General features: G+C 52.4%; 1 pseudogene; it reads left to right on the top strand.

Annotated features, from left to right (window-relative positions):
* The first annotated feature begins 218 nt into the window (after positions 1-218).
* LOC115916559 lies at positions 219-2,552 on the top strand (annotated as a pseudogene).
* Positions 2,553-8,879: the final 6,327 nt, after the last annotated feature.

Here is an 8,879-nt window from a genome sequence, read left to right as displayed (position 1 = left end):
TCATCAGCGCCGTAGCCTGCGGCCACCACCTGCACACGCCCATGTTCTTCTTCCTGCTCAACCTGGCCCTCAGCGACCTGGGCTGCATCTGCACCACTGTGCCCAAAGCCATGCACAATTCCCTCTGGGACACCAGGAACATCTCCTACACAGGATGTGCTGCTCAGCTCTTTTTCTTTCTGTTCTTCATCTCAGCAGAGTATTTCCTCCTGACCATCATGTGCTACGACCGCTACGTGTCCATCTGCAAACCCCTGCACTACGGGACCCTCCTGGGCAGCAGAGCTTGTGCCCACATGGCAGCAGCTGCCTGGGCCAGTGCCTTTCTCAATGCTCTCATGCACACAGCCAATACATTTTCCCTGCCCCTGTGCCATGGCAATGCCCTGGGCCAGTTCTTCTGTGAAATCCCACAGATCCTCAAGCTCTCCTGCTCCAAATCCTACCTCAGGGAACTTGGGCTTCTTGTGTGTTACTTGTTTATCATTTGGTTGTTTTGTGTTCATTGTTTTCTCCTATGTGCAGATCTTCAGGGCTGTGCTGAGGATCCCCTCTGAGCAGGGACGGCACAAAGCCTTTTCCACCTGCCTCCCTCACCTGGCTGTGGTCTCCCTGTTTATCAGCACTGGGTACATTTGCCTACCTGAAGCCCCCCTCCATGTCCTCCCCATCCCTGGATCTGGCCCTGTCAGTTCTGTACTCGGTGGTGCCTCCAGCCCTGAACCCCCTCATCTACAGCCTGAGGAACCAGGAGCTCAAGGCTGCAGTGTGGAGACTGATGACTGGATGCTTTCAGAAACATTAAACTGCTGGCCAATTTCTGCCAATCACTTGTAATAAAATCATATTTGATACTTTCTGTTGGTTTGATTGTGGGTTTTTTTTTCTTTGTTTTACTTTTTTCATATTGTCCACAAATAAATGTCATTGTTTGTGTCATTTCTCATTTTGTTTCTCTCCACCTTTACTGTGAACCACAGACTGTGTCAATGAGGGCCTGCACTCTCAGTTGCTTAATAAAAACTACAGGATCTCCCAGCAGAGTTTTCAGCAGAGATGCCCTTTTGTTGCCTTCTCTGGAGCTGCAGCAGCAATGTCTGTGTGCAGAGCTGGGGCAGATCAGGGCTGGCCCAGCAGCTGTGCCCAGCAGCAGCAGCACTTGGTGTTGCCAGTGCTGCTGCCGTGGCCCTGCCCCGCTGCCCTGGTGGCCCTGGTGTTGCTGCAGGGCCTGAGTGCTCTCGGGGCCGGGCACAGCCCTGGGGGTGGCAGTGCCGGGGCTGCAGCAGGGACAGGCCATGGGCACTGCTGGGGCAGCGCTGACGCCTCAGGCCAGGCCCTGGGGGCTCCAGGCTCCTTGCCCAGGCTCTCTCAAGAACACGGCCAGGCCAATGCTCAGCACAGAAAAGCCCGTGAGCAGCCCCAGGCTGGCCGTGGGCAGGCTGGGGGCAAACAGCATGGCTGGGGCTCTGCAAGGGCCCTGGGGCAGACGGGAAGGAGCAGCAGAGCAGGGGCTGATCCATCCCCAGTGCGCTGCACAGCCCAGGGCAGCGTCCCAGAGCGTCCTGATGGAGCTGCCAACAACATCCCCCCTCTGCAGCCCTGGCCTCTCCCCCAGCTCACACAGGTGCCCCATCCTTGCAGGCACAGACACGGCAGCACTGGCTCAGCAGCCCCTGTTTGCATTGCACACAGCAGGGGGGGGAGCACCCCCATGCTGTTGCTGTGGGGACATGAACCTGAGGGAGCACAAATGCCATCAGCCCCTGGGGCCAGCAAGGGCTGGGGAACAGCAGGGAAACCACTCAGGTTTGTCCTGGCCTCTGCAAACCAGCCAGAGTTTGTTCCCATCAGCTGGGAGTTTCCCTGTGCCACTGCAGACGCTGTTGCCTCAGAGCCAGGGCTGCCTGGCAGCCACCCCTCCCTCTGCCCTCAGCATTTCCTTGGCCCCACCCCAGCCTTGTTTACTCTTCCTGACACAAATTTCCCCTCCATTGCCCAGCCCTTTTGGGGGCCCTTGCAAACAGCCCATCCCTGTTTGTCCTTCCCTCACTGGCCCCACTCCCTGCCCTGCAGCTGGCCACACCATTCACCGTGATCCAGGCCAGGAGCCATTGGCCTCTTGCCCCCCTGGGCACACTGCTGGCTCATGTCCAGCCTGCTGTCCATCAGTCCCCCAGGTCCCTTTTTGCCTGGCTGCTCTCCAGCCACTCTGTCCCCAGCCTGTAGTGCTGCAGGGGTTGTTGTGGCCAAAGTGCAGGACCCAGCACTTGGTCTTGTTCAACCCTCACCTTGTTGGATTTGGGCCCTGGATCCAGCCTGTGCAGGGCCCTGTGCAGAGCCCTCCTACCCTCCAGCAGATCCACACTCACACCCAGTTTGGTGTCATCACCATTCCATGAGACCCCAGAGTCTCCAATCCTGCCAGATCACCATGAGGATGTTAAACAGGTCACTGGGTCCACACTCATCCATGGGACCCCACTGGTCACAAAGTCCCTTGGATCCTTGGGCCCCTCAGTGTCACTTGCCCTTGTTGCCCCCAGGCCCTGTAGTGTCACAGTGGATCCTTGGTTCCATGAGGTCTGGGTGCAGCAATGGTCCAAGGTTCCACAGGCTGCACAATGGCCTTCTTGGTCCCCTGGGCCACCATGGTGTCAAACATGTTTCCTTCATTCCTGGTAGTCCCTGAGAGGAGCCCACTGGCCACCAGGCCCTGGTTCCAAAACTCCCCTGGGCAGTCACCATGGCCCCAGGCAGCATGACCCAGGTCCTGCTCTGTCACAATGCTCTGCATGGTTCCACCAGGACCCAAGGACGGGGATTATCCAGGTCACTGGGGCCTCCATGAGGCCTCAGAGGGCAGGAAAGATGTCCACAATGAATTCAGGGTTGGGCTGCAGTGTCACAATGGAGGGCTGGTGGAGCCCTTGGGCAGTGTCACCAGGGGCTGACCCTGGGCTTGTCCATGGGGCACCGAGCAGGGGTCAGGCTTGTTCCCTTTGTTCCCAGAGTCCTTGCAATGGAGGAATGGCCCCTTGATTCCATTGTCCCAGGCTCTTCCCAGGGGCCTCCTTGGTTCCCCAGTGTCACAGTGGGTGGAAGGGGTTCCCAAGGCCCAGCCAGGACAGGAGGACAAATGGCCTCTGTGGTTCCACCATTTCCCCAACTGTCCCCATGGACTCCCTGAGCCCATCCATCCTGCACCACTGACAGTTTGTCAATCAGGCCCCTTGGCTCAGTGCTGCCATGTCCCCACACAGTGTCACCCTGGTCCAAGAACTGCCACCAGGCCCCATCTATGTCACAGAACCATATTTTTCCCCAAATAATTTTTAGGGTCATCAATCACCAGATGAACATGTCCAGGCTGGAAAAGACACATAGCTCAGGGATCAAGTCCAACCTGGGACCCAACACCACCTTGTCACCCATGGTCATGGCACTGAGTGCCACATCCAGTGCTTTCTTTAAACACTCCCACCACAGTGACTCACCCACCCCCCTGGGCAGTTCAAACCTGCTCAATCACCTTTGTTGGAAGAATATTTCCATATGTCCAGCCCTCCATCCCCTGGTGCAGCTTTTGACTGTGTCCCAGAAAGTCCCTGTCCCAGGGATGAAGGAAAAAAGACAGGCTGTGGGGACCTGTCTGCACCCTCCTGTCAGGGGAGTTGGGGTGAGTGATGCCCAGGGCCTGAGCCTCCTCTTCTCCTTGATAAACAACCCCAGCTCCCTCAGCCCATGGCACAGGACTTGTGCCTAGACCCCTTCCCAGCCTTGTTGCCCTTCTCTGGACACTGCCACAGCCCCTCCATGTCCTTCCTGAATTGGGGGGCCCAGAACTGGCCACAGCACTGAGGTGCTGCCCAAACCAGGGCCCAGCACAGGGCCCCAGTCCTGCCCTGGGGACTGCCCCCTGATGTGACACCATTCCTGATCCATGGAGTGCCAGGGGTTGGATGGGGGAAATGGTGGGGGGAGGGGGTAGGGACAAAGTGGGATTGATTGTCAGCCATGAAGAGTCTTCATTTAAATTTCTATTCAGACTGGATTAGAAGGTGCTGGGAGTCAATATCAATTGGACATTGCTGATGTCCATCATAATCAGGAGAAGAAAACAAGACAAAACAATTCTCTCTGCATTTTTTTCAATACAATTATATTCACATTAAAAAAAATACTGAAATCTCTTCAATTACCCAGAGAAGAACTGAACATTTAAATCATTCCCAGGGGCTTTTCTTCTTTGGGTGTTTTAAACAAATGTGTATGAGACTTTGTCACTGAATTCCTGAACTGAAGAGCTCAAGAAAGAAGAGGCCTCTGAAGTAGTACAATTCATCAGCAACCTCCAAGTGTCTCAGGATCCATCCCCATCAGAGCAGCAATGAACAGAAATGGGCTCAGCTCTGTGGCTGCCCCAGCTTTGGCATGGGCCCTGGGCCTGGAGCAGGAGAAGCTCTGGAGGGCCCCAAGGCCGGGCCTCTTGTGGTGCCCTGGGCAGATGGGATGGCAGCAGGGGCTGCAGAGCTCTCAGCACCTCAGCCCGAGGGGAGCAGGGCAGCCAGGGAGCCTCCTTTGGCCTTGGCCAAGCACCTTCCCCCATGGCTGGGGCTGAGTCCTGTGGCAGCTGCAGCTGCTGCTGTGCCCTTGCCAGGGGCTGAGGCCGTGGGGCCAGTGGCCACAGCAGCCTGGCCTGAGCAGAGCTGTGGGGCCAGAGCCGGCTGGGCTGGGCTGGGGAGAGGCCCTTGGTGCTGCCCAGAGCTCAGGGCAGCTGGCAGAGCTTGCAGGGAGCTGGGCCGGGCTCCGAGAGCCTGGCCCAGAAACCATCAGTGTCCATCTCAGCCTGGCTGAGCGTGCAGGGGCAGGACTCAGGCCAGGCCTTGTGGGGCAGGGCCAGCGCCTGTGCAAGGCATTGCAAACAGGCAAGTGGCCCAGAGAGGGGAGGCTGCTCTGTGCCCTTGGTGGCACGGACAGAGCAGGGGGGGGCCCAGGACATTTGTCAGCACCAGCCTCTGTGCCCAGCCCTTGGCAGCCCTGGCTGCTGAGCCCAGCTTTGGCCTGGGCTGAGTTTGGCTGTGGCCCAGCTCCATCCTCCTGCGGGGCTCAGGGCCTGTTCCCGGCCATGGCCAGCCCTGGCCGGCCTCTCTGCTGGCCCAGAGACCAGCAGAGCCCGGGGCAGGGCTGTCTGTGCAGCCCCACAGGTGCCAGGGGCTCTGCAGGAGCTGGCAGAGGCTGCCCAGCAGGGAGGCCATGGGGCACAGAGCCCCAAGGCTGCTGTGGGCACCACGGCACAGGGGCCGTTCCCAGCCGCAATGCTCCTGGCCTGGGCTGGGCCTGCACAGGGGCTGGGCCACCATGGCTGGGCCAGCACAGGGCCACAAAGGGGCCACGCAGCCGCTGCCGGGGCTGACAGCAAGGCCAGGCACACACAAGCAATTGCTGAGCATGGCCTGCGCTGGCCAGGCCTGACTGTGCCAAAGGCAGAGCTCAGCTGCCCTTGGGGGCTGCAGCAACAGCCCAGAGCCCAAAGAGCCTCCATGGCTGTGCTGGAGGCCAAGGCTGCAGCAGGGAAATGCAGGGCTGCTGCGGGATGGGGAGGGCATTGAATTCCAGCACACACCTCAGTACCCATGGCTTTGTTGGCTGACAAGAAATGAACATCCCTCTGTGTCTGGGGCAGCTCCTTCTGCAAGGAAAGCAGGTGGGAGTTGGAGCCAAGGAGCTGAAAGCTGCAGGTGCAGCCTGGGCTGGAGGGAGCTCAGATTTGCACAAGGCTGCTCTGAGTGCCAGGGCTTGAATGGGGGAAATGGTGGGGTGGGGGTAGGGACAGAGTCTGATTGATTGTCAGCCATGAAGGGTCTTGATTTTCATATGTATTCAAACTGCAGGAGGAGGTACTTGGATTCAGTGTCAGTTGGAGATTACACATATCAATGAATTACCAGGAAAAAAAAAAACAGGAGTTAAAAATTTTTTCGCCTGTCTTTTCAAATATAGTGTATTCACTTTGAATAGGCTTCAAAAATCTGCCCAATTAACCACAAAAGATTTGAAAATTGAAATCAACTTATTCCCAGAGGCTTGGCTTGTTAAGGTGTTCTCAGTGTTAATGAGCCCTGGGACACTGAATTCCTGCACTGAAGAGCTGCACGCTGAACAAGCCTCTGGAGCAGGAAAATTCAGCAGCAGCCTCCAAGGTGCTGAGGATGTCAGCAGCCCCCAGTGAGGCCATCCCTGCCCAGAGACCGTGGGGGAATGGGCAGACAAGGAGAGCGTCCCTGGGGCTGGGGCAGCACAACTCAGAGGCAGCAGCGGCTCCAGCTGGGCAATGGAGTGTGGAATGTGGCTGGGAAAGCCCTGCCTGGGCTGGGCCAAGCAGGACACACAAGCCCTGACCCCCATCCCCCAGACAACTCTCTCAAGGAGACATTTAAAGGAATTACAATTGGTTGTGTACTCTGAGTTTTATGTAGTGGAGAAATACCAACAATAGATTCTAAGGAGCTGAAAACAACCAAACAGCCTCTACTGGGAACTTTAGAAAATCAGAGAACCTTTGGCAAAATGTTTATTATGACATGGTAGTGGTTTTGTTTTGTTAATTTACAATTTTCCTAATTTTGAGATTTCTTTATTAATGAATTGATGAGTGTGGTGGGTTTTATTTTCGGTAAATTATTTATATATTTACTTTGTTGTGAGACAGGATTTCAAGAAAAGTAAAGTAGGCTTAAAGTTTTAAAAGAGTATAAAGAAAATGTTAATAAGAGTAAATTAAAAAAGAAAAAAGCAGTAAGAATTAAAAGAAACTCTTCAGAACAATTTTGTTTTCTTTACAACTTTTCCTTTTTACTGACAATATAAAGAAAGTAAACTTAAAATTTCTTGTTGGTTTACTATTTCTAGAATAGTCTTTTTTTAGTTAGGGAGAGAAGTTTTTCTTGTTAAGGTTATGGAGATTTTTTTACAAGAGGAAAAACATTAGTTTTTTGTCATTCCTAATTTTGTCATGGATAACAGTTGTCTGGGGAACTTTGATATTTTGAAGCTGTTTTTATTGCTGCAAGCTTTTTTACAAGTTGTTGACGGGCCATGTAGACTTATGGGGTATTGTTTTAAAGATGAATTATTTAAAGGTATAAGATTTTTTATTTTTACTTTTAAAATTATTTTTCTCTCTGGGAATAGCGATCTTCTCTTGGGGGTACGGGATTACTATGTTTTTTTATCCCTGTCTAAACATTTTATGAAACTACAGTTATTTTAAGATTTGTTTCTTTTAGTATGGAGGTTTTTGTTTGATATTAATTTGAATTTTATATATACTTTTATGTGTTATAAAGAAAAAGAGTTTTTTCTTTATCATTTATAAGAGGATTTTAGTTTTAATATTAAAAAAAAATTTCTTCTTTTTTTTCCATTTAATTTCTTCTTTACTTGCTTTGATTTTTTTTTTTTTTTGGGGTTTTTATATACTTCTATTTTGGTTTTTTTCTTTTACTCGAGGGGAGATTCAAGTATTGAAAGGATTAACACCTGACTTAGCAGTAACTTTTGGTGGAAGTTGTGGTTGGGATCTGTTAGGATTGGTTTTATGGTTAATTTTTGGCTTTCTTGTGTTTAATTTTTGTTGTGGGGTTATTTTATATAGGTTGTAGGGGTTTTTGGTTTGAGTTGTGTTGGGTGGAGGGGACTTGATGGTAAGATTTTAACAGCTGTGGCTGGCTTTGTTCTGGTTGGGGTTTTGTAGCCTCTTTTGTTTTCCTGTTTGGGAGTTGTTGGGGTTTGGTTTGGTTAGAATGGGGCCAATGGAGAGGGGGCAGCCTGGGGAGGGGGGAAAGGGCTTGGCCCACGGCAGGGTTGCTTGGTTTGGTTTGGATTGGTTTGGATTGGTTTGGATTGGTTTGGTTTGGTTTGGTTTGGTTCGGTTCAGTTCTGTTTGGTTTGGTTTGGTTCAGTTCAGTTCGGTTCAGTTCAGTTTGGTTGACATGGGGGCTGGGGCTGGAGCCCGTTTCTTCTTTGTTGACTGGAAAAGAAAGAGGGGGTTCCTGGGTTTTTTCATCTTTAACATCTGTGTTTAACAGAGGTGTTTTCAGTATCTTAGTGGTTTAACAGATTGTCAGTTACACAAAAAGTTTTGTATTACTTTTTAAAATTCTTCCCATGTCAAACTATGACAAACATTCAATCAACAAAAACACTTCTCAAAGCATTGACTTGGCCCATTCAGCTTCACAAACTCTAAGCCTGTTCAATTTAATGTTAATCAAAATTTGCAGGAGCACAGAAGCAGGAGAAGGAGACACAGAAAAAGAGAAAAACATAGAAGATACAGAGAAGCACACACAGCTTCCAACTCCTGGATTCCAGCAGTATTCAGATGGAAATTCCAAGAGGAGGTAGGGTCAAGATGTGTGCTTGCCTTGTGGTCAGCCTTCAATACCCCTTGGTCTCCCTGGGCCCTTCCCCCAGGTGGGACTTGGGCTCATTTGGTCCCTCAGGAGCTGGGCTGGGGCTGCAGAGGTGGCTGTGGAGCATTGCCTGTGCTGTGCCAGGGACTGGCAGCCACTGCTGGGCTGGGATAGAGGCTCTGGGGGGATTGGGGTTCCAGGGCAGGGCAGGGCTGGGGTTCCAGGGCAGGGCAAGGCTGGACCTGCCCCTTTCTCTCCCACGCGTGAAATGTTTTCAGCCAACAATCTCCTCCAGTCTGTCACAACAGGCAATGTTGGAGGTGAAATCCCAATTCTGGCCATGGGCACCTGGCCAAGAAGGATAGTTCTTTTCCATAGGAAGGAAAGCACAGACCCCAGTGTTTGGAGAGCCTCACTAGGCCAAGGCCAGCCAGACTTGTCAGCAAAGGCAGATTTTGTCTGGGA

The sequence above is a fragment of the Camarhynchus parvulus genome, unplaced genomic scaffold (assembly GCF_901933205.1).
Source record: "Camarhynchus parvulus unplaced genomic scaffold, STF_HiC, whole genome shotgun sequence".
Taxonomy (NCBI): Eukaryota; Metazoa; Chordata; class Aves; order Passeriformes; family Thraupidae; genus Camarhynchus; species Camarhynchus parvulus.
The sequence above is the reverse complement of the archived record's forward strand: the minus strand, read 5'-3'. Positions and strand labels throughout refer to the sequence as shown.